Source organism: Puma concolor, chromosome C2 (assembly GCF_028749965.1).
Source record: "Puma concolor isolate L17-30 chromosome C2, mPumCon1.1.hap2, whole genome shotgun sequence".
Classification (NCBI taxonomy): Eukaryota; Metazoa; Chordata; class Mammalia; order Carnivora; family Felidae; genus Puma; species Puma concolor.
In genome coordinates this window covers 93446980-93473993 of record NC_141675.1, presented here as the reverse complement: position 1 = coordinate 93473993, position 27014 = coordinate 93446980, and the positions used below count along the sequence as shown (strand labels likewise).

Sequence of the window (27014 nt, the reverse complement as noted above, 5' to 3'; positions counted from 1 at the left end):
GTTATGTAATTTGTTGGCTTATAGTAGTCTCTTATGATTCTACATATTTCTTAAAAAATTTTTTTAATTGTTTTTTTCGAGAGAGCAAGCAGGGGAGGGGCAGAGAGAGAGGGAGACACGGAATCTGAAGCAGACTCTAGACTCTGAGCTGTCAGCACAGAGCCCAATGTGGGGCTCAAACCCCCAAACTGCGAGATCATGACCAGCTAAAGTTGGGTGCTTAACCAACTAAGTCACCCAGGTACCCCAATTCTACATATTTCTATGGTATCAGTTGTAAGGTCTCCTCTTTCATTTTTTTTTTTTTTTTTTTTTACTGTTTATTTTTTAGAGAGAGACAGAGTGTGAGTGGGGGAGGGGTAGAGAGAGAGGGGGAGGCAGAATCTGAAGCAGGCTCCAGACTCTGAGCTGTCAGCGCAGAGCCCAATGCCCACAAACCACAAGATCATGATCTGAAGTTGGATGCTTAACTGTTTAACTGGTGGAGTCACCTAGGCACCCCACCTCTTTTATCTCTAATTTTGAGTCTTCTCTCTTTTTTTCTTAGTTAAGTCTAGCTAAAGGTTTGTCAATTTTATTTATCTTTTCAAAGATCTGGCTCTTAGTTTTGTTGAAACTTTCTATTGTTTTTCTGGTCTCTATTAAATCACTTCTCCTAAGCCTTATTATTTCCTTCCTTCTGCTAGCTTTGGGCTTAATTCATTATTATTATTTTTTCTAGTTCCTCGAGGTGCAAAGTTAAATGTTTATCTGAGATCTTCCTAATTTCTTTTCTTTTTAAGTTTAGAGAGAGAGAGAAAGAGAGAGCTGAAAGGGGAGAGAGAGAGAGAATTCCAAGCAGGCTCCACACTATCAGTGCAGAGCCAAATGCAGGGCTCAAATTCATGAACCTTGAGATCATGACCTAAGGCAAAACCGAGAGTTGAACGCTTAACTGAGCCATCCAGGTGTCCCTCTAATGTCTTAATGTATGTGTTTATCCCTCTAAACTTTCCTCTCAGAACTGCTTTTGTGGCATCCCCCAATATTTGATTTGTCATGTTTTCATTTTTGTGTGTTTTGAGATCATTTTTTATTTCCCTTTTGATTCTTGCTTTGACCCGGTGGTTGTTTAGAAAAGTGTTGTTTAGTTTCAATATATTTGTAGATCTTCTCACATTCCTCTTGTTGTTGATTTCTAGTTTCATACCATTGTGGTCAGAAAAGATAGTTGGTATGATTTCAATCTTAAATTTGCTAAGATTTGTTTCATCGCCTATCATATGACCTACCTGGGAGAATACTCCATGTGCACTTGAAAAGAATGTGTATTCTGCTGCTGTTGGGTGTAAGGTCCTGTATATGTTTATTAAGTCCATTTATTCTAAAGTATGTTTCAATTCCATATCAATTCTTGTTGATTTTCTGTCTAGACAACCTATCTATTGCTGATAGTGAAGTACTGAAGTCCTCTACAATTATTGTACTATTGCCTACTGCTCTCTTAATATCTGTTATTAATTGCTTAACATATTTCAGGGCTCAGGTGTTGGGAGTGTATGTATTTACTACTGTTACGTCTTCTTGATGTATGGACCTCTTTATCATTATATAAGGACCTTCTTTGTTTCTTGTTGCCCTTTTTGGCTGGAAGACTATTTTGTCTGGTCTAAGTATGGCTACATGTAACCTTCTTTTTGTTTCTGTTTGCTTGGAATGTCATCTGACATCTTTTCACTTTATGTGTGTCTCTAGAGATGAAATGACTCTCCTCCTGGCAGCATATAGTGGGTATTGGTTTTTATACAGCCAGATACTTTGTGCCTTTTGATTAATGAGTTTAATCCATTTACTGTTGTTTCCATCTTGCAGATGGTGAAACTGAGGTCTAGAGAAGTGGAGTGACTTTTCCAAGGTCATATGGAGAGCAGGCAGTGAGGTCAAGGTGTAGATCAAAGCAGCCTGGCTCCAAGTCCCCCTAGGAACTCCTAGACTACACTGCCCATTTAAAGATTCCTCAAGCCTCCCTATGGTGCCTCAAGAAATCTTACAGGAAGAATCAAGAATAGATGGTCACTTGATAAAATTTAAGCCAAAGGAAGGTCCTTTGCTGGGAGGGATCACCCTTTTGTTTCTCCCAATGGGAACCATCATGCCATATGTCAGTCCTTCTCATGAAGGCTGCTAATTCTAGTCCTTCTGAGATGGCTCTTTTCAGTCTGAACTTTGGTCTCCCTTTAAATTGTTACTCTCCACTCCCCATTATATGTAGCCATGGCCTCCTGGCAAAGCAATTAACACCTGGAAAGGAGCTTATTTCCTCAGTGGCATTCTAGAATAATTTATTAATTTCTTTCCACTTGTTTGTCAGGACTCTTCATTTAGTGAGCCTCTTAGTCTAGGGGCCTGTGAGAAGCACCTCAAATTCACTTTGGTTTTTTTATGTACTGTTACTTCCTACCCTTAGGAAACAAGCAAAGCAATGAATGCTTAGTAATAAATTAACATGGAAAGTACACTAATTCATTTTAGAAAGATTTTTCTACTGGAAAGTTTTTCCAGTTAACCTTCCATCTCATATTACCCAGAAAATTGAATTAACAAGAATGTCCAATTCCCGGAGCAAGCTGGTCAATCCATATTTCAACGTAAAACAAAGTTAATATTTATGATCATTAATCTAATTTTTCTCTAGAGACTCAATTCATTTGGTTAATATTTTTCCTTGTAACTCTCTTACTTACCTTGTACATCTCTCCAATCTAGTTTCTCCTTGTTTGAAAATGGTTTAAGAATTGTGTCCCGAGTATAAGAAAATGTTCATGGAATTGGTCCATGGGATAAATATCCAGAAGAGCTACTCATAGGACATGGAAATACACATCATTGTTTTCATCACCTTAAGCAGGACAGTTAGACATCTTTGAGGTTCTGGTTTGTGTTTCAGCACAGGCTAGACAATACTGATTGGCCATAATATTGTATAATGTATGTTATCATTAATTGTGAAGTCAATGCAATGTCTTTTCACCAAGTTCATGGATATAATATTTATATGATTCTTCAAAGCCTGTGGAACATTTCCTACGTTCTGGGAAGCCAGGACCATGTTTCCCAAATCATGGTCCATGACCATGCACATCAGATCATTTTATGGATAGTGTCAAAAATGCAAATGGCTAGGCCCCTGGCAGAACAACTGAATGAGAATATTCAGAATCAAGCCCAAGCACATGCATTTTTATAATTCTTAAGCACACTGAAGTTTGAGAACCACAGGTTAGCCAAAGTAAACAGTTTAAGAATCAACCCAGCGTAGAACTTTTTGTGGACATTCACAATCTGATTCTAAAACTTATCTGGAAAGGCAAAGGAATTAGAAAAGTCAAAATGATTCAGGAAAAGAACAAGGTTGGAGGCTTCAAAGCTTACTAAAAAGGTACAGTAGGGGCGCCTGGGTGGCGCAGTCGGTTGAGCGTCCGACTTCAGCCAGGTCACGATCTCGCGGTCCGTGAGTTCGAGCCCCGCGTCGGGCTCTGGGCTGATGGCTCAGAGCCTGGAGCCTGTTTCCGATTCTGTGTCTCCCTCTCTCTCTGCCCCTCCCCCGTTCATGCTCTGTCTCTGTCTGTCCGAAAAATAAATAAATGTTGAAAAAAAAAAAAAAAAAGGTACAGTAATCCTGGAAAACATTATGGAATTTCCTCAAAAAATTAAAAATAGAGCTACCCTACGACCCAGCAATTGCACTATTAGGTATTTTTCCGAAGGATACAAAAATGCTGATTCGAAGGGGCACATGCACCCCAATGTTTATAGCAGCACTATCAACAATAGCCAAATTATGGGAAGAGCTCCAATGTCCATCGACTAATGAACGGATAAAGAAGATGCGCGCGCACACACACACACACACACACACACACACACACACACACACAGTGGAATATTACTTGGAGATCAAAAAGAACCAAATCTTGTCATTTGCAACAATGTGGACGGAACTAGAATATATTATGCTAAGCAAAATAACTCAGAGAAAGATAAATATATGACTTCACTCATGTGGAATTTAAGAAACAAAACAGATGAACATAAAGGAAGGGGAGTAAAAATATGGTAAAAACAGAGAGGGAGGCAAACCATAAAAGACTTCTAAATACAGAGAACAAACTGAGGGTTGCTAGAGGGGTATTGAGTGAGGGATGGCATGAATGGGTGATGGGTATTAATGAGGGCACATGTTAGGGTGAGCACCAGGTGTTATATGTAAGTGATGAATCATTAAATTCTACTCTTGAAACCAATACTACACTATATGTTAACTAACTTGGATTTAAATTTTAAAATTTTAAATTCAACAATTTAAAAAAAAGATAATAAGAAGTACAAAAAAAAAACCCACCCCAAACTTTAAACGGGTAAATTGTATGGTATATAAATTATATCTCCAATAAAGTTGTAAAAAAAAAAAAAGTACAGAAATCACAACTGTGTGGTATTGATGAAAAGACAGATACATAGATTGGTAGAACAGAATAAAGAATCCAGAAATAGACCCACAAAATTTGGCCAACTGAGTTTTGACACAAGGGCAAATGAAATTCAATGGAGAAGGGACAGTCTTTTCAACAAAAGGTACACGAACACTTGGATGCCAGCAAGCATAAAAAGTGAACTTCAAATTATACTCCAAACCTTATATAAAAATTAACTCAAAATGGGTCACAGAACTAAATATAAAATGTAAAACTATAAAGGTTTTAGAAGAAACAATAGGAGGAAATCTTTGTGAGCTTGAGTTAGGCAGAGTTCTTAGAACGACACAAGCATCATCCCTAAAGAAAAAAATTGAAAAATGGGACTTGATTAAAATTTAAAACTTTGCTTTGCACAGACATTGTTAAAAGAATGAAAGATAAGTTACAGACTGCGGGGAAATATGTACACATCACATATCTGACAAATGGCTTTTATCCAAAATATATAAAACTCTCAAAACTCAACAGAAAGAAAACAAACAACTCAATTAAAAAAAATAGGTGAAGGATTTGAACACATACTTTGTCATAGAAGAAAATACATGGATGGCAATAAACACATGGAAAGATGCTCAATATCATTAATTATTATGGAAATGCCAATTAGTACTGCAACAAAATAACACTAAATTCCTATTAGAATGTCTAAAAACAAACAATTCCAAGAGCTAATGAGGATATAGAGTAACTGAAACTTTTAAATATTGCTGATAAGAATACTATGAAGTGGTACAGTTCCTTTATTATATATTATATAAATTATATGTACATTTATCATAACATGAAGAAATCCCCTCTTAGGTATTCATCAAAATGAAATGAAAATTTATGTTAACATAAAAACCTGTATGCAAATATTCACAACGGCTTTATTCATAATTGCCAAAGATTGGAAACAACCCATGTATCTTTCAGCTGGTGAATGGATAAACAAACGTTGTGCAGTTATACAATGGAATACAACTCAGCAATAAAGAATGAACTACTGATACATGCATCAAAATGGATGACTTTCATATGCATTTTTCTAAGTGAAACCAAACCAAATCCAAAGGCTACATACTGCATGATCACCTTTATATGGCATTCAGAAAAGAGCAAAACTATAGGGACAAAGAGCTGACCAGTAGTTGCCAAGGACTAAAGGAAAGGGGAGTTTGTTTTTGTTGTTTTAGAGAGAAAGCAAGAGCATGAATGGGGGAGATGTGCAGAGGGAGAGAGAGAGAGAGGGAGAGAGAGAGAGAGAGAGAGAGAGAGAGAGAGAGAGAATCCCAAGCAGGCTCCATACTCAGCATGGACCCCAACATGGGGCTCGATCTCACAACCCTGGGCTCATGACCTGAGCTGAAATCAAGTGTTGGACACTGAACCGACTGAGCAGCCCAGGCACAAAAGGGGAGTTCTGAATACAAAGGGGAAGCATATGTGAAAAGTTTATGGAACTCTTCTGTATATTAATGGTGGTGGTTGTTATCTGTCTCTATGAATCAGAAATATGCCAAAAATATAAATGTTACTTACGTGAATAAAAAAGAATCAGTAAAGGCATATCTGATTTAAAACTGCCAATGGGGGTGCCTGGGTGGCGCAGTCGGTTGAGCGTCCAACTTCAGCCAGGTCACGATCTCGCGGTCCGTGAGTTCGAGCCCCGCATCGGGCTCTGGGCTGATGGCTCGGAGCCTGGAGCCTGTTTCCGATTCTGTGTCTCCCTCTCTCTTTCTGCCCCTCCCCCGTTCATGCTCTGTCTCTCCCTGTCACAAAAATAAATAAAAAAACGTTGAAAAAAAAATTTATAAAAATAAAACTGCCAATGAATCCAAACTAATGTTTGTTGAGCATGTATTATGAGCAGGGCCTGGATTGGTGATATGAGAAAAACAAAGCTTTATAATTAGTCCCTTCTCTCCACAGACACCAATCCACTGGAAGACACAAACCAGTACACAAATAACTTCCATGGGGCACTGAGAAACATATGCCCAACAAAGGAACAAAGAAGGTATAACTGGAGAACATTGGATTTTTACAAGAAGAACTGTAAGCTTGGAAAACTATCTGGCTGAGTCATAGCAGAAATAAATCAGATTATACACTGACCAAAAATGAGACAGGATAAAGTTATGAGCATAGAAAAATGTGATTATTGATCAGGGAAGGTGGGGTAACAAAAAGCAAACTCTAAATGCCATGAGACACATTCAATGCATGTAATGCTATCTTTTTTTTTTTTTTAAAAGACGAGTCAAACAATTCAGTACTGATTCTTCCCAAGGAAGGGAAATGAAAAGATACAGGGTGTGAAGTTGTGGTAAAAGTTGTGCTGACTTTGGATTCCATGAACAATTTCTTCATTCCCTCCTCCCCCATAAAAATAGTTCCCTCCTTTGAGAACTACTGTCGGAAGAAAAGGCAGGTCTTCCATAAGTAGAATATGAAAGTCATTGTCAGGAGAGACCTCTGTGAGAGAGTCATCTGGTAGTTAGATCTTAAAGAGGAGGTTGATGTCAATGAGGTTTAAAATTAAAACTACCCCCTTTCGGCATTATGTATCTAGTAGGACAGTCATTCTCAAAGCATGGACCCTGGACCAGCTGCAAAGCTTCATTTGGCAACTTGTTAGAAATACAGGTTCTAAGACTTTAAGCCAAACCTACTGAATCAGAAACTTGGGTTGGGCCCAGCAATGTTTCAGCAAGCCATTGGTGTGATTCTGATGAATGTTTGAGGAGTTTGGGAGTTTGAGATGTCAAAACTGAATGCTGTGCTTAACTACTGTGACCAGCTGAAGGTGAAAAAGGAATATTAACTTTTAGTGACCACCCCCCCCCCCCCACCTTCCAGACCCTTACTGGATCCAGCTGAAGGCTCTCCAGACCAATGAACAATGGCATTTGTTTTAAATTTTTTTTAATGTTTATTTATTTTTGAGAGAAAGAGAGAGACAGAGCATGAACAGGGGAGGAGACAGAGAGAGGGAGACACAGAACCCGAAGCAGGCTCCAGGCTCTGAGCTGTCAGCACAGAGCCCAATGCAGGGCTTGAACTCACAAATGGTGAGATCATGACCTGAGCTGAAGTTGGACGCTTAACTAACTGAGCAATGGCACTTGTTTTAACCAATCACATAAGACCTTTGGACTGGCTCCATTCTATCAGAGTATTAGTTTCCAATCCTTAATTAGCATAAACATCTTGAATCTCTTCCACTTTTCTAAAGCACTTACAAAATTCTGACTTTTCCCCCTCAGCAAACTAGTCAATGATTTTTTTTTTTTAACTGATGAGTGTGTTTTTGTCAAGCCAATAAATAAACTCTAAAGTCTGCTTTCTTTTTTACTGGTGAAGCTCTGGTGGTCTTGTCTTATTGCTTTACAGACAGCACGCAGTCAGCAGGTTACTCTAGGATGTAAGCTTACGTTTTCACCCCCGGACAAGTACTTTAGAATAGGAAGTTCTGTATTCTAATTCTTGTGTCAACCCAACTTGTGGAAGCAAGCTGCTTAGATCTTGGAGTGTCAGTTTTCTCATTTGTAAAAAACAAGGAGGCAATCATCAATCAACATAGTGGCTGTGAGGTTGCTGGGTAAAGTGGAAAGTGGATATACACAAAAGCATTAGTATCATTTTGTGAGCCTTTCTCCATACTGCATTCAATACCTTCATTTTTTTCCCTTGTCATCAGAGCACCCCACAGGGGAAGCCTGCAGCCTGGGCATGGTCTATACTCCTCTGGAGGCCTTGCCAGCAGGGCAAACATCATTGTTTTGGAATTAATCTGGGTGAATGGAATGGCAGAAAATATTCCAGCTTGAGGGATCATAGATAAAAACATTAGATGATTATAGGAATACATTATAGACTTTCCATCAGAACTTGGAAATGACATTGCAAATTGGTGTGCAATTTACAATAAAAAATGCTCTTCTAATCCTTGGAATGAACAATTGGCTTATGGCAAATCTTCTGAGCCTCCCCAAATGAAAGTGTTCTGCATGCAGAGCATCTCATTACCTGACACAAACAAATAGGGTACAGCTGATGCCAGTGTCTAGCAGTCCTAGGAAATAAACTGCTGCTTCTGGTAAATAAGTGGGAGCTTATATTGAATTATTTGCTAAGGGCCAAATTAGTCCCTTGTAGTGTATGCAACATTTCTCAAGAATAAAAGATGTTTTTCTGCTTAAATAGTACCCTGACCAAGGCAATTATTACTGTAATGTATCTGACATAGGAATGATCCTGACACTTCCCCTGGGTCTTTAGGAATAAGAGGATTTTTCTAAAGCATGCTAACATTAAAAAGAAAGATCTCTAGACAAGCAGAGAATATATTTAATGGAGAAGGGAAGGTAACATCATTTGTCTAGCTCTTACTCTGTGCCAGGCACTGCACTAAATGTTACAAGTATTAACCTTATCCTCACAATAACTCTGAGAGGTAGCTATATTCCCCCACATTTTAACAGAATAGGACACTGTGGCTCAGACCAGTTAAATGGTTTTCACAATGTCACAGAGCACACAGTTTATGGCAGAATGGAGATTCAAGTTCAGTAGGTGGTCGTTATCTAGACATTTGCAGCAGCCTCCTGTGCTAGATAGCTTCCTATGCCCATCCAGATGCCATCTATACCTTTCTCCATCTTGCTTTGCACTTGGAGAGGCTGCCCCAACTTGCCTTCTGCTTTCCAGTTGTGTTTGACCCACAGGGAGTATTGGCCAGAGGCAAAAACAGGGAGGCAAGTGAGGCCAAGGTTTTTATGCTCCCCTCCCTAGCTCTTTCTTGCTCCATCATTCAGAAATCTTAGCTCCTCCTCCTCTGAGAGCCCTGCACCTTGGCCACATCTCCCCAAATCTTCCAATCTCAGTGTGCCATACAGTTAATTTTGCTTTGACCAGCTTATAACACATCAAAGCTTAGACATGACTGCCTCTCCATTTTGTTGTTGTTTTGTTGCTGGTCCTCATTCAAATGAAGTTGTTGAATGATGGACATGTTCTGCTTATCCTACACAGTGTCCTACCTGAATAGCTCCTGGTTCAATGTTTAGAGAGTGTCTCTACCTCTGGCTACTGCTCACTGAGAAAAACCAAAGGGTTTTACGAACAAAAGCACCTCACTGAGCCATATGTGGTTTCTGAATGATGACATTCAGAGTCTGGTGAAAAATAGTAACAGAACCTGACATTAATACAAAGTTCTATAGCTTTACATTCATTGCTTTCTATTTAAGGATACATTAGAAGCTAGGTGTGGACCCGGAAAAAGAAAATAGCTGAACATGAAGTTAAAGTTTTTTTTATTTATTTTTATTTTTATTTTTTCAACGTTTATTTATTTTTTGGGACAGAGAGAGACAGAGCATGAACGGGGGAGGGGCAGAGAGAGAGGGAGACACAGAATCGGAAACAGGCTCCAGGCTCTGAGCCATCAGCCCAGAGCCAGACGCGGGGCTCGAACTCACGGACCGCGAGATCGTGACCTGGCTGAAGTTGGACGCTTAACCGACTGCGCCACCCAGGCGCCCCTAAAGTTTTTTTTGAAGATAGGTAATGACTGAACTCTGATCAAGACACATAACAGCTGTTGAAGGTCTCATCTTTTTCCAAACTATTTTCATTAAGCTGATGAAACTAGTCTGTTTGGACAGTGCTAACTAACTCCTGTTTTTTTGAGTGAATTTATTACCCATGACTTCAGAAGAATAAAGAGGAAATAGACTATTAAATAGAACAGATACAGTGAGTATTTCACCACATGTTAATGCTATAGGTACAAATAAAACCCTTGGTGATCAGCAAATGTAACAGTCCCAACATTTTCAAAGGTGCCATTCTTAAAAGTCTAATGTGATGCATGGATGGGCAATACTTTTTTAAAAACCGGCTTCATGATATTTTTGTGCTTGAAATGACAAGATATTTTGGAATCATCATCTTACCAGAAGGTAGTTACTCTATTATTAGATAATTATGGCACTTAACACAAGAAAGGAAGATAGAAATGGGTAGTATTTTAAAATGTCTTCCCATAATTACGAAATATCCCTTTTAGTCTCTAGTAATACTTCTTACCTCCAAGTGCACTTTGCTGATATTTAATTTTGTCAGATTTACTTTAATGAGTGTTTATGTAGTAGATCTTTTCTCATCCTTTTATTTTCAAACATCCTCTTTTTACTTAATGTGTGACTCTGGTGAATAAATAGCATATAGCTGGGTTTTGTGTTTTTTAAATGCAGTCTGACAAACTGTCTTTTAATTGGATTATAGACTACTGACATTTAAAATTATTAATAATTAATGGTAGAGTTTGAGTCTAACACCTTGCTATTTGTTCTCTTGTGCTTTGTTCCTTTTTTTCTCATTTCCTGCCTTCTCTTGCATTATGAAAACATTTTTTATTATTCCATTTTTCTCTGTTCACTTTCTCTGCACATTCTGTTATACATCTTACATAGTTCTCTTAGTTGTTACAGACACTACAATAAGCATCCTTGATGTGTTATAGTCTACCTTAAATGAGTACTCTTGATTTTACCACTCCCTAAATGAGGCAAGGACCTTTGCAACGGTTTAACTGTATTTAGTGCCCACCACAATTTGTGCTATTCTTGTCATGTATCTTACTTCTACATATGCATCTATTATTGTTCTGATGTAAACAGTCAATATTCTTTTATATTTAACCATGTATTTACCCTTTCCAGTGCCCTTTCATGCTACCTTCTGAGATCATTTTCTTTCAGCCTGAAGAACTTTCTAGTGTTTCTTTTGGTTCACAGCTGCTGGCACTGAAGTTTTATTTGTGTGAAAACTTCCTTACTTAATCTTCACTTTTATTTGTCTATCTGCATTGTGGCATGATTTACATATAATATTCATTCATTTTAGGTGTATAGCTTGATGAACTTTGGTAAATCGCATATATATGTGCATCCATACACCCCCCCCCCCGTCCCAAATCCAGTTTAGAATACTTCTATTACCCACAAAAAGTTTCCTTCTGCCCTTTTGCAGTCTATGCTTGCCCCAGGGAACCACTGGTCTGCTTCAGGTCGTTGTAGTTTTACCTTTTCTACAATTTCATATACATGGAATCATATAGTATGTTGCTTTTTGTGACTAATTTCTTCTATTTAGCATGGTGTTTTTGAGATTCATCCATGTTGTTATGTGTACCAGTAGCTCATTCCTCTTAATTACTGAGTAATAGCCCATTGTGTGGATATGCTGTATTTTGATTATCCATTCACTAGATGTTGGACATTTATATGGTTACATTTATGACTATTATAAATGCTTATGCTGTAAATATTCATATACCAGTTTTGTGAGGATGTGTTTGCATTTTTCTTGGGTAGATATCTGGGAAATTGCTGAACCATATGGTAAGTATATGCTTAACTTTTTAAAAAATTGCTAAACTGACTTTCAAAGTGGTTCTACGTTTTACATTCTTGCTTGTGATATATGAGGACTCCAGTTGCTCTACATTCACCAAGGCTTAATATTGTCAGTATTTAAATTTCAGCCACCATACTAAGTGAACTGTTAATTTGCATTTTCCTAATGGCTAATGATTTGGTACATCTCTTCATGAGCTTGTGGGCCATCAACATACTTTTTCTGGTAAAATATTTGCTCAAATCTTTTGTTCAATTTGTCTCTGTCAAGTCTTGAGAGTTTTTAAAATATATTCTGAATATAAGTCCTTTGTCAGATACATGTTTTATTTTGCAAAGATCTTCTGTCTGTGGTTTGCCTTTTCATCTTTTTTTATATTAATATGATAGATGACATTGAATGACTTTGAGATATTGAACAACATCACATTAACAGGATAAATTCCTTTGATTCTGGTATATTATTCTTTTTATATATTACTGGATTCAATTTGCTAATATATTGTTGGGATTTTTATGTCTCTGATAATGGAGTATATTCACCTCTAGTTTTCTTTTCCAGTACTTTGTTTGGTTTTTATATCAAGATAATGCTAGCCTCATAAAGTAAGCTGGGGAGTGTTACCCCTCTTCTGTTTTCTACACAAGAAATTGTGTAGAATAATATTAATTCTTCTTTAAACATTTTGCACATTCGCCAGTGAAACTGCCTGGGCTTGGAGCTTTCTTCTTTGGAAGATTTTAAACTATGAATTTATCTCTTTAATAGCTATAGTACTATGTAGGTTAAAGAAGTTAGCCCATCTCACCTAAGTCGTTGAAAATTTGTGTGTTGAGTTGTTCTTCACTGTATTCCCTTATTTATTTATTTATTTATTTATTTATTTATTTAAAATGTTTATTTTTTTTATTTTTTTTTTTCAACGTTTATTTATTTTTGGGACAGAGAGAGACAGAGCATGAACGGGGGAGGGGCAGAGAGAGAGGGAGACACAGAATCAGAAGCAGGCTCCAGGCTCTGAGCCATCAGCCCAGAGCCTGACGCGGGGCTCGAACTCACGGACCGCGAGATCGTGACCTGGCTGAAGTCGGACGCTTAACCGACTGCGCCACCCAGGCGCCCCTAAAATGTTTATTTTTGAGAGAGTATGCAAGTGGGGGAGGGGCAGAGAAAGAGGGGGACAGAGGATCTGAAGCGGGCTCTGTGCTGATAGCAGTGAGTCAGATGAGGGGCTAAAACTCATGAACCATGGGGTCATGATCTGAGCCAAAGTTAGACACTCAACCAACTGAGCCACCCAAACTTATTCTTTTAATGTCTGCAGGGTCTATAGTCATATCCTCTCTTTCATTCCTGATAGTGGCAATTTCTCTCCTCTCTGGCTAAAGATTGATCAATTTTATTGAGCTTTTGATCTCACCGATTTTTTTTTGTTGGTCTTGTTTTCAATTTCATTGATTTTTTTGCTCTTATATTTTTTCCATCCTGCTTATTTGAGTTTTATTTTACTCATCATTTTTCAGTTTCTCAAGGTGGAGTTTAGAATATTGATTTGAGAACTTTCATCTTTGCCAATAAAACATGTAATGCTATAAATATTTCTCTAAGCAATGCTTTAATTGCATCCACATATTATGATATGTTGCATTTTCATTTTTGTTCAGTTTTAGATATTTTCTAATTTTTGCTTTAGAAAAGTATTTTAAAGAACTCAAGACGAGAATACTCATATTTACTTATATATTTGCTATTTCCTTGCTTTCTCTTCATTTCTGATGTCCCAAGTTTCCTTCTAGTAAATTTTCCTTCAGTCTGAAGGATTTTCTTTAGCAATTATTTTTGGGTAGGTCTGCTTGCTCTTAGTTTTCCTTCATTGAGAATGTCTTTCATCCAGATGGCCAACAGACACATGAAAAGATGCTCAACATCACTCATCATCAGGGAAATACAAATCAAAACCACACTGAGATACCACCTTATACCAGTCAGAGTGGCTAAAATGAACACATCAGGAGACTATAGATGCTAAAGAGAATGTGGAGAAAAGGGAACCCTCTTGCACTGTTGGTGGGAATGCAAACTGGTGCAGCTGCTCTGGAAAACAGTGTGGACGTTCCTCAAAAAATTAAAAATAGATCTACCCTATGACCCTGTAATCGCACTGCTAGGAATTTACCCAAGGGATACAGGAGTACTGATGCATAGGGGCACTTGTACCCCAATGTTTATAGCAGCACTTTCAACAACAGCCAAATCGTGGAAAGAGCCTAAGTGTCCATCAACTGACGAATGGATAAAGAAGATGTGGTTTATATATACAATGGAATACTACTTGGCAATGAGAAAGAATGAAATCTGGCCATTTGCAGCAATGTGGATAGAACTGGAGGGTATTACACTAAGTGAAATAAGTCAGGCAGAGAAACACAGATACCATGTGTTTTCACTCCCATGTGGATCCTGAGAAACTTAACAGAAGACCATGGGGGAGGGGAAGGGGAAAAAAAAGTTACAGAGAGGGAGGGAGGCAAACCATAAGAGACAAATACTGAGAAACAAACTGAGGGTTGATGGGGGGGTGGTGGGAGAGAGGTAAAAGTGGGTGATGGGCACTGAGAAGGGCACCTGTTAGGATGAGCACTGGATGTTGTATGGAAACCAATTCAATAATAAATTATGTTTAATATAAAAAAAGTAAAAATAAATAAAAAAAGAGAGAAAATGTCTTTATTTCATCTTCCTTCCTAAAGGTTGTTTTATTGGATATAGAATTCTGGTTTCAGTGTTTTTTTCCTAGCATTTTATGAATGTTGTTCCACTTCCTTCTGTCCTCCATAGTCTCTAGTAAGAATTCTATAGTTATTCAAATTATTGTTTGCCTTTAAATAATAAGTCCTTTTCCTCTGGGCACCCTCAAGTGTTTTTCTTTGTGGTTAGTTTATAAGTTTGCTAACAATATGTCTGGGCACAGAATTCTTTGGGTTTATCCTGTTGAGGTTTTCTGAACTCCTTGAGTCTGTAGATTTATGCCTTTGACAAAATTTGGGAATTTTTAGCCATCATTTCTTCAAATACTTTTTCTACACTCCACTTCTATCCTTCCCTGTGGGACTCTGATGACATCAATGCTAGATCATTTGTTATTATTTCACAGGTGTGTGAAACTCTATTCTTAAAAAAAAATCTGTCTCCTCTCTCATTCACTTTGGGTAAATTCTACTGATCTGTCTTCAAGTTCACTAATACTTTCCTCTGCCATCTCTCTACTGATGTTGGGCCCATTTAGTTTTTGTTTTACAGTTTTGTGTTTTTTAATTCTAAAATTGCCCTTTATTTCTTCTTTATATCTTTAATTTATTTGCTGAGACTTTTTAGCTTTTTATATTTAGGAGTGTTTGCCTTTACTTTTTGGAGTTATTTTCATAATAGTTGCTTTCATTATCAGATAATGTGTGTCATCTTGGCATTGGCATATATTGATTATCTTTTACCACACAGGGTTGAGATTTTCCTAGTTCTTTATGTGTTGATTATTTTTGGATTGTGTTTTGGACATTTTGAATATTATATTATGGGATTCTGGGTATTTGTTTTGTTTTAACAGACAACCAATCCAGTTGGGTTCAGGTACACGTTCCAACCAGCTTTCTGTGGCTTCAATATAATGCCTAATTGCAAAGATTTCTCAGTGCTATTCAGATCTGTCTTGCATGTGCACCACCCAGTGGATAGTTTGGGACCCTGGCAGTGGTTAATTCTGTAGATTAGTTCTTACAGTCTCTGGCATGCTGTTTAGGGTTTAGATCCATGTGTGTATACTTGGAAATGAGTTCATAAGCAACTTTATAGGGCTTTTCCAATATCCTCCCTATGGTAATTTCTTCAGTACTTTCTGGTTACCTGGAGTTATCCAGCAAGAATTTGGGTTATATTTATCCACTATGTTGCACACTTTTTGTAATTACAATGATGTTCAGGGCTAACCAGTATGATAACACAGAGAAGATAAAAAGTAATGGGGGTTTGTCTAACCCTCTGAGAATCACAGCTCCTCTAATCAGAGAGGAAGGTTCCCCTCCCTCAGCCTTTTAGAATCCTGCAGGCCAGTTGTCACTACAGTTGCTGTCACTGCCACTGCTGTTATGGGATTTCTTAGAGGGTGGGGTATGAAAGAATGAAGAAAAGATAAGGGGCAGGGGTTTCCCCCATTTGAGAATTAGGAGACTTCCATGCTTTGGGGGCCAGAAATAGATAGCTTCTCCTGGAGCTCTGTCTGTGCAGATGCCCACCTCCAAGTTTTGTGTTGCTTACAGTTCACCCTGATATATTGGAAGGAAAGGATAATAAACTCACCACCAGTTTGATGGTACTTCAAATTCTAGTCCTTTCCCCCAACCACCAGCTACTCTTTAATTTTCAGAGTCCTTGAAAAAGCTGCTATATCCCATCTATCCAGGTTTTTATTCCCTGCATCCTGTGTGGACTATGTTTACTCCAGTGTACCCAGAATGGGAAGATTCTATCTTGTTTGAGCCACTGAATTATTGTTGGGTTCTTGGTAACAGTACTGAAACCCATCCAGACTTACTGGGCCATTTCCATCATTCCTTTGTTTTGCATTGCACCTACTCTGCAATCCTTTAATCTTGGATTAATCCTAAAATCCACCTTTTTGACCCCTACTCCTAGAATGATGAGCTGGGCTGAAGAAAATTCATTCAACCATGTGGGCTGGTGTCTTTCACTTGTTAAATATCTCTGCACAGCTCTCTTGCTCCTCAAAACTCTTACTGCCATACTTTCACTTTCTCAGCAGATGTCTTTACCTCCTACTACACAGAGAAAATGTCACTAGTAGGCAGTTTCTTACTGCTTACCTATAGCAGTGTTTTCCTCTTGTTTTAAATAGATATCGCTCCTTCCCTTCTCCTGTTGAAGGAGCTATTGCTTCCTGCGCTCTGGATCCTGTCTCCTTCTGTTTTCCTAACATTATCTATAAATTATTATCCTTTTTCTTCCATCTTCCACTTAATCTTCTTCAAGGGCTCCTATACTTCAGCATATAACATGCAAAGTCTCTATTTTACCTCAAGTATCACAAACATCTCCTAATACTCTTCCTGTATTGTTCAGGGTAACCCAAAAGGTATTTTTTTTCTATATACATTTTTTTTTCAATATATGAAATTTATTGTCAAATTATTTTCCATATAACACCCAGTGCTCATCCCAAAAGGTGCCCTCCTCAATACCCATCACCCACCCTCTCCTCCCTCCCACCCCCCATCAACCCTTAGTTTGTTCTCAGTTCTCAACAATCTGTTATGCTTTGGCTCTCTCCCACTCTAACCTCTTTTTTTTTTTTTCCTTCCCCTCCCCCATGGGTTTCTGTTAAGTTTCTCAGGATCCACATAACAGTGAAACCATATGGTATCTGTCTTTCTCTGTATGGCTTATTTCACTTAGCATCACACTCTCCAGTTCCATCCACGTTGCTACAAAGGGCCATAGTTCGTTCTTTCTTATTGCCATGTAGTACTCCATTGTGTATATAAACCACAATTTCTTTATCCATTCATCAGTTGCTGGACATTTAGGCTCTTTCCATAATTTGGCTATTGTTGAGAGTGCTGCTATAAACATTGGGGTACAAGTGCCCCTATGCATCAGTACTCCTGTATCCCTTGGGTAAATTCCTAGCAGTGCTATTGCTGGGTCATAGGGTAGGTCTATTTTTAATTTTCTGAGGAACCTCCACACTGTTTTCCAGAGTGGCTGCACCAGTTTGCATTCCCACCAACAGTGCAAGAGGGTTCCCATTTCTCCACATCCTCGCCAGCATCTATAGTCTCCTGATTTGTTCATTTTGGCCACTCTGACTGGCGTGAGGTGATATCTGAGTGTGGTTTTGATTTGTATTTCCCTGATGAGGAGCGACGTTGAGCATCTTTTCATGTGCCTGTTGGCCATCCGGATGTCTTCTTTAGAGAAGTGTCTATTCATGTTTTCTGCCCATTTCTTCACTGGGTTATTTGTTTTTTGGGTGTGGAGTTTGGTGAGCTCTTTATAGATTTTGGATACTAGCCCTTTGTCCAATATGTCATTTGCAAATATCTTTTCCCATTCCGTTGGTTGCCTTTTAGTTTTGTTGGTTGTTTCCTTTGCTCTGCAGAAGCTTTTTATCTTCATAAGGTCCCAGTAGTTAATTTTTGCTTTTAATTCCCTTGCCTCCAAAAGGTATTTTTTTAATGATATTTATATCTCTGAGGCTTAATACACACAACTTTTTTTTTTACTCATGTGAAGTTCAACATAAGTGTAATTGGCTGGGTGACTCTCCTGGGCACCCCTTTTCTGACTCAGGCATTCAGGTTCCTTCCATCTTGTGATAAAACCATTTTCAACATGAGGCCTTCAGGTTTTCTGTGGAAGTGAAAACTGTATAGGATAGATTCACTTAACCCCCTTGGCTCAAAATGACCTACACACTTTAACTCACATTCTTTTAGCAAAAACTGGTCACATGGCTCCACTTGGAGAGAGCTGGGATAGGTCGACCCTGGTGAAGCAAAGGCTTCCCAGAATCCACTCAATACTGTAGAATCTTGAATCGCTGAATCATAAATCTTCAGTGGCCAGCCACCTATTTCAGTTATACTTCTTACCTCCGGTCTTACCACATATCCATCCACACAGAATCCATTGTGATCTTACCTAACACTGATATGATTGTGTCACTTCCCTGTTTAGCACTCATCAATTACTGCCCACTACCAAATAAATGAATCCAAACCCTCTGTTAGGGCATTCAAGACCATTTAGGACCTAGCCCTTCCAGCTTCATCTTTATGAGGTCTTGTCTTAGGCACCAGACCCATGAAACTGTTTCCGGTCCCCAGAAGCTGCATTATTGTTACTTGCCTCTGTACTTTAGCACATGCTCTTCTGTCTGAAATATCCCTCTTTTCTGTGTCTAGTGGGAAAATGTCTACCTCTCTTTCAAAACTCAGTATAAGTATCTTCCTCTGTGGAGGCTACTTTCCTCCTTAGGAAAATGTTTTCCTTAGGTAGAGTTGGTCCTTTAGTTTTTTTTGTGCTACCACTGAGCTTTCATCAAACTTCCATAGTAATACCCATTACACTGAGTTGAAATTTTATTTTTACATATGTGTCTCTCCTTTTTTAAACTGTGGAGCTCCTTGAGAAAATTGGAGCCATGACTTGCTATCTTGCTATTTCTATTTCCTAATATAGTGTCTGCCACATGATGGATGCTTACTAAATGTTCATGTAATGAATAATTAAATGAATGAATAAATGCAGTACAATTTCAGATATTTCTTACACTTCAATTTCAGTTTAATGTTCATCCTATATTTAAAAACTCTTAGGAAAATTATGAGCTTGTGCTATATTTACTGTCATCTTCTTCTAATGGAGAAGAATGGAAGACATTAAATTAAAGCCTTACAGAAATACACTAACATAAATTCTTGATTTGGTGGGGGAGGCTTCTCTATATTAAATCAACAAACTTAATGAAAGAATGAGCTGAAGCTATAGAGAGGTTAAAGTGAGGTTCTTCCCCTAGCCAGACTTATCAAAAAGAAAAGGGAGAGGACCCAAATAGATAAAATCATGAATGAAAGAGGAGAGATCACAACCAACACCAAAGAAATATGATTATAAGAGAATACTATGAAAAATTACATGCCAACAAACTGGACAATCTGAAAGAAATGGACAAATTATTGAGACTCACGCACTACCAAAACTGAAACAGAAGAAACAGAAAATTTGAACAGGCCTCTAACCAGCAAAGAAACTGAATCAGTTATCAAAAATCTCCAAACAAACAAGAGTTCTAGACCAGATGGCTTCACAGGGGAATTCTACCATACAGTTAAAGAAGAATTAATGCCTATTCTTCTCAAACTGTTCCAAAAAATAGAGATGGAAGGAAAGCTTCCAAACTCATTCTATGAAGCCAGCATTACCTTGATTCCAACACCCGACAAAATCACACTAAAAAGGAGAACTAGAGGCCAATATCCCTGGTGAAACTGGATGCAAAATTCTCAACAAGATACTAGCAAATTGAATTCAACAGCACATTAAAAGAATTTCTCATCATGATCAAGTGGGATTTATTCTTGGGCTGCAGGTCTGGTTCAATATTTGCAAATCAATCAACATAATATACCGCATTAATAAAAGAAAGGATAAGAACTACACGATCCTGTCAATAGATTCAGGAAAAGCATTTGACAAAATACAGCATCTTTCTTGATAAAAACCCTGAAGAAAGTAAGGGTAGAAAGAACATACCTCAACATCATAAAGGCCATATATGAAAGGCCCACAGCGAATATCATTCTCAATGGGGAGAATCTGAGAGCTTTCCCCCTAAGGTCAGGAACATAACAAGGGTGTCCACTCTCACCACTATTATTCAACATAGCACTGGAAGTCTTAGTCTCAGCAATCAGACAACAAAAAGAAATAAAAGGCATACAAACTGACAAAGAAGAAGTCAAACTTTCACTCTTTGCAGATGACATAATGCTCTGTATGGAAAACCCAAGACTCCACCAAAAAATTTCTAGAACTGATATGTGAATTCAGCAAAGTCACAGGATATAAAATCAATGTACAGAAATCAGTTGCATTTCTATACACCAATAATGAAGCAGCAGAAAAAGAAATCAAGGAATTGCTCCCATTAAGAATTTCACCAAAAACCACGAGATACCTAGGAATAAAGCTAACCAAAGAGGTAGAAGATGTCTATGCTGAAAACTATAGAAAGCTTATGAAAGAAATTGAAGAAGACCCCCCCAAAATGGGAAAATATTCCATGCTCCTGGATTGGAAGAACAAATATTGTTAAAATATTGATACTATGCAAAGCAATCTATACATTCAATGCAATCTCTATAAATATAACACCAGCATTCTTCACAGAGCTAGAACAAACAATTGTAAAATTCATATGGAACCAGGAAAGACCCTGAATAGCCAAAGTAGTGTTGAAAAAGAAAATCAAAGCTGGAGGCATCACAATTCCAGACTTCAAGCTGTATTACAAAGCTGTAATCATCAAGACAGTACTGGTGCAAAAACAGACACATAGATCAATGGAACAGATCAGAGAACCCAGAAATGGACCCCAGAATATATGGCCAACTAATCTTTGACAAAGCAGGGAAAGTATCCATTGGAAAAAAGACAGTCTCTTTAGCAAATGGTGCTGGGAGAACTGAACAGCAATGTGCAAAAGAATGAAACTGGACCACTCTCTTACACCATACACAAAAATAAATCCAAAATGGATGAAAGACCTAAATGTGAGACAAGAAACCATCAAAATCCTACAGGAGAAAACAGGCAGCAATCTCTTTGACCTTGGCCGCAGCAACTTCTTACTAGTTATGTCTGCAGAGGCAATGGAAATAAAAGCAAAAATGAATTATTGGGACCTCATCAAGACAAAAAGGTGAAGGAAACAATCAACAAAACTAAAAGGCAACTGATGGAATGGGAGAAGATATTTGAAAATGACATATCAGATAAAGGGTTAGTATTCAAACTCTATAAAGAACTTATCAAATTCAACACCCCCCCCCAAAAAAAAATCCAGGGAAGAAATGGGCAGAAGACATGAATAGACACTTTTCCAAAGAAGACATCCAGGTGGCTAACAGACACATGAAAAGAGGCTCAACATCACTCATCATCAGAGAAATACAAATCAAAAACACAATGAGATATGACCTCACATCTGTCAGAAGGGCTAAAATAAACAACTCGGGAAACCAGATGTTGGTGAGGCTGTGGAGAAAAGGAAACACGTTTGCACTGTTGGTGGGAATGCAAATTGGTATAGCCACTCTGGGGGGAAAAACAGTACAGTTTCCTCAAAAAGTTAAAAATAGAGCTACCCTATGACCCAGCAATTGCACTACTAGATGTTTTTCCAAAGGATACAAAAATGCTGATTTGTAGGGGCACATGCACCCCAATGTTTATAGCAGCACTACTGACACTAGCCAAATTATGGAAAGAGCCCAATGTCCATCAACTGATGAATGGATAAAGATATGGTGTGTGTGTATGTGTGCATATATATATATATATATATATATATATATAATGTAATATTACTCAGTGATCAAAACAAATGAAATCTTATTTGTAACAACGTGGATGGAACTAGAGTATTATCATGCTAAGAGACATAGATCAGTCAGAGAAAGATAAATATCATATGATTTCACTCACACGTGGAATTTAAGAAACACTGCAGATCAACATAGGGTAAAGGAAAGAAAAATAAGGTAAAAACACAGAGGAAGGCAAACTGTAAGAGATTTTTAAATACAGAGAATAAACTGAGGGTTGCCAGAGGGGGGAGCAGATGGAGGGGGGAGCAGAGCATTAAGGAGGACACTTGCTGGAATGAGCATGGGGTGTTATAAGTAAGTGATGAATCACTGGGTTCTACTCCTAAAACCAATAATACTACACTGTATGTTAACTAACTTTAATATAAATAAATAAGTAAGTAAGTGAGGTTCTTACTGATGCAAATATAATAGTTAAAGTTTCAACTGTGGAAAGTGAAAGAGTACAGAGAACACTAATAGGGACTTGAGAGGGTTTGGGTGATTGACATGAAAAGCTGGAGGAAACATTACTTCAGTCCATAATACAGTCATGAAAGGTGCAGAGGGGCAAGAATGCTTCCCTGAACTCTTCTGAAAAATGAGAAAATAACTACAGTTCATTTAGATTTTGAATTAACCATATTTCATTAATAATTCTGTGAGAATCATTGTTCATCTATTTCATATATACTATCTCTTAATTAACTAAACTCTTCAGTTAATCAGCTTATCATTCCATCTGACCAGTTTGTGTAAGTAGAAATCACTCTATATTCAAAAGCAACAAACCATAAACCCAAATCCAAAAATCCCACAAATACCCTGATGACTGTATTATTTATTCTGACCCATAATCAGTTACTATCATAATTTGGGTGGCCTCCAGCTTGATCTATTATAGAAGTTTGCCACCTAGGGTGGCTGGGGGCAGAGGGATCAGTGGGAAGCTGGAGTGAGGCAGGACTATTCTTTATCAAGTTGAGGTAAGAATCAGAAAAACTGTCCCAGCTAGAGGGACTAATGTAGAGCAGGAAAAGAGTCTGAGAAAGCCTCAGCCCTCATTTCTGACACCAGGATATGGATGCAACAGTGGGAAGTCTGCCTCTCCATGAATTTGGAGATTAGGGACATAAGGTCACCTTCTGAGTTGAACTAGTAAAATTCACAGACAATGGGGATATGATTAGTCATCTGTGGGAGTAAAACAAGACACTGTAAAATGCGTGGACCTCACAAAGCTCCAATCAAGATAGGTGATTTGGTGTAATCAGAGGAAGCCAAGTCCAGGATGTGAACGTCATTTAGCAGAGGATATTTAATCAATTGAATTGTACACTGCCTGGAGGAAGACTGGGTGAAAAGTGGATGGCGGTGTGGCCAGAAGGGGAAGTAATCAACTTGGGTTACAGAAAGTGAAAACCCAAGCATTGTGCAGAGGAGAGACCCTGCCCTTCGTGGCTGCTGGAGAAGTATGCTCTGCTGGGGGATTGGAGTGTCTCTTCTGATCTCTCTTCAGTACCCTTTGCACTCTTTGTTCAGCATTCATATTCATTTTGTTCCTAGGATTGGCTGCCTTGGACAGTGGACATAAGACCTTCAGTCCCTGGGAAGAAATGTCTCCCACTGTAAATTTGTAAGTTGACTATTGAGTAAACTTATGGTTTTGCCTGATTCAAGTGACCTTGAATTCTGGAAACTTCTGAGATCCTGATGAGCATAAACAATAAAATTTGGAAGGTGGTCAAGGGGATACTACCTATGAGACCCCTTGATAGGCAGCCACAGTCTTCCCCTGGGAAGGCACTAACCTCATCTTCAGTCTTTTCTTGCTTTCAACAGACAGTGCCGCAATATCCGCTGAGGTCAAGGATTCTTTTTTTTTTTTTTTAACATTTATTTATTTTTGAGACAGAGAGAGAGCATGAACAGGGGAGGATCAGAGAAAGAGGGAGACACAGAATCTGAAACAGGCTCCAGGCTCTGAGCCATCAGCACAGAGCCTGACGCGGGGCTTGAACCCAAGGACCGCGAGATCATGACCTGAGCCGAAGTCAGACGCTCAACCGACTGAGCCACCCAGGCGCCCCAAAGGATTCTTAATCTGATGAGGCCAATGAGCTAATTGTTTTTTTAAAGAAACTGTTTCTTTTCCATCAACCTTATTTCATTTTATTTGCCTTTGTGGAAGACCAGCTTAAGACCACTCAGTGGTTATTCTTACCCACTCAGTGGCCTGAGGAGTGGGAGCTGCAGACCAGTCTTCAGTGGTAGACTGAGTGCTCCAGTCTTCAGTAGGGAACTGCTGAATAGGGACAGAGGAAACCTGCATGCCCTCAGACCAGTCTGTGACTTCAAGTTGAATCACATAAACTCAGGAGCTGGAGTAGTCCATTCACCCTGAAATTCCTCTTTGGTCACAGCTTTTTTAGCAGCAGCCTGCTTTTCCTTTCCAATCTCTTCAGGATCTCTGTATAAGTAGACATCAGGCATGACCTTCCATGGATGTTCATGGGAAATGGTGTCACACATGCACAGAACTCCCCAGGTCAGCATCAATTTACAGACCCAGTGAGTGAGCTCCCTTGTTATTGCAAGGGATGGCAATGTCCACATAGCACAGAGGACAGTCTCTGTTACACAGAACAATGGTAGGAGGTTAACATAAGACACCTCTCTGAGAGGCTGGTGGTCAGTCCTTGGGTTAGTAACCACGAGAAATCTCAGCTCCCAGAAGGCTGCCTGGATCTGGTTAGTGAAGGCTCTGGGAGTGAAGCAGCCAGCAATAGGAGTGGCTCCAGCAGCAAACTTCAGCACAGCTTGCTGTTCAGTATTCCTGGATGATATGACACTGACATGAGCCAGGTTTTCTTTTTTTTAAATGTTTGTTTATTTTTGAGACACAGAGTGCGAGTGGGGGAGGGGCAGAGAGAGGGAGACAAAGAATCTGAAGCAAGATCCAGGCTCTAAGCTATCAGCACAGAGACTAACATGGGGCTCGAACTCACAAACCGTGAGTTCATGAACTGAGCTGAAGTCGGACGCTTAACCGACTGAGCCACCCAGGCACCCCTGAGTCAGGTTTTCAATGGCAACAATGGCTCAAGCTGCCAAGAGAAGCTTCTCCCAGGTTCTCTTCAGATTCATGATGTAGATACCATCACTTTTCCTTTTGTAGATGTACTGTTCCATTTGGAATACCAACACAAGGTTGGTACCACCTAACTGGGTTCCTGCTGCAAGGAATTTGAGGGCATCCTACTCCTTCATTTGCTGGACGTCAAGGGCTCCAGACACTGTGAAAGTTTCCCTTTAAGTTACAATGGGAACATAAAACAACGCCATTATAGACCCCTCCCTGGGTAGCACGGAAAGCCAATGACCTAATTTTAAATGAATGTTTTGTTAAGTCCCATTTACTACTATGAAAAGAAATTCACAGATAATAAACCACCTATATACATATTTTTAATATAACATCCTAACTATAAAAATAAAGAAAAATACTGTTAGAAGAGGAATATTTTGTAATAAAATTTTAATATGTATTAGAGTATATTAATGCTTGGGGATGACTAGAAGATAGAATAAACTAGTCCATTGCTTTGAGATCACAGTGAATGTGGCAGAGACAAATGTAGACAGAGACAGGTGTGTTGGCAACTCAAATACCAAGAACGATGTCACTGTCAGTGAGATAATTTTCTGAAATTATGACTATTGCTGGTAAAGTTCTGAACCAAACACAGTACAGTCTTCTCTTTCTTTAAAAATGCTTAGAGGGCATGTATGGAAAATTCCATGTATATTAAAACTATGCAAAAGTAACTTGTATTTCCAAGTAAAATGGGACTGAATTCCACATCCAGACAATTATAAACAGATTTTTGCACAAAAATGTCCAGTGTGACTTTTGAAGGTTATACGGGACACACAACATTTCTTGGTTAAGGTGCCTGTGCTGCACACAATTGCACAATAGCATCCTTGGTTCCCTCTCACTAAATGCCACTAGTGCCCCTCCCAATAATTGTGGCAATCAAAAATGCCCCCTTGAGTTTCCAATACATCCCTCAGGGGTGGTTCCACTCCTGTTGAGAAACACTAAATTAAATCAACAGGACTCAATATGAGGGTCCAATTAGACAAATGTGCCCTGTCCCATGGCATAATCATTCCATAACCTGGCATCAGAAAACCCCAGCTTGTGGGGAGAAGGGACAAGGATGGATGGAATCTAGTTCTAGAAGGAGCAGAAAGTAAGTAAGAAGTAATCAGGAAAGAAGTAAGAACTTAGGAGAGGAAACCAGGGTAATAGTTCACCTCTGGGATTTGGGCCAACATACAGGGAAGGGCCAACATAGAACTTTGGCTGCAGGGCCACCCATGTACCCAGGTTACTTCTGGGTAGTAGTTATCCCAGACCTGGCTTAAAGGGAAGAATTTGTGGTCAACATGGGAGCCTGGATGTAGTCACTTGGTTCCTAGCACTTGGGTCTGGGTATGTGACTTATTTCCAAACCCCTTGTGCACAGCACCAGCCAGAAATGATTCAGCCTTAGGCCTGGGCTTAAGTCTTCTCAAATCATAGCAGCTGAGAAGATGAGAAGATAGCAAAGGAAGGAAAGACCAACAGCCACAGTTTATCAATGCCACACATGTGATTGGAGAGGGGATATCTATACAACATTTGATTTTCTTACATTAGAGTGTTTTTTGCCCTCACTTAAACACAAACTAATCAACTCTTTCTTCAAACAAAAATGTATGTTCAAGAGAACAGATTTGGGCATTCACAAACCATTTCACCCACCCCCACATCATTTATTTATTGGCTTCCTGTGGGTAGACATAAAACAGCTGCTTGGAACTCAGATTTGGAGTCCATTTCCAAAAGTGGGGTCATGAAGGCGTGGCCATAAATCAA

At 38.8% G+C, this 27014-nt stretch overlaps 1 long non-coding RNA gene and 1 pseudogene across 3 annotated transcripts in view; both read right to left on the bottom strand.

The window, feature by feature from the left end:
• Positions 1 to 27014, bottom strand: part of LOC147577427 (uncharacterized) — a 73565-nt gene that overhangs the window by 18150 nt on the left and 28401 nt on the right. The window lies entirely within an intron of this gene.
• Positions 24273 to 24961, bottom strand: LOC112849874 (small ribosomal subunit protein uS2B pseudogene; annotated as a pseudogene).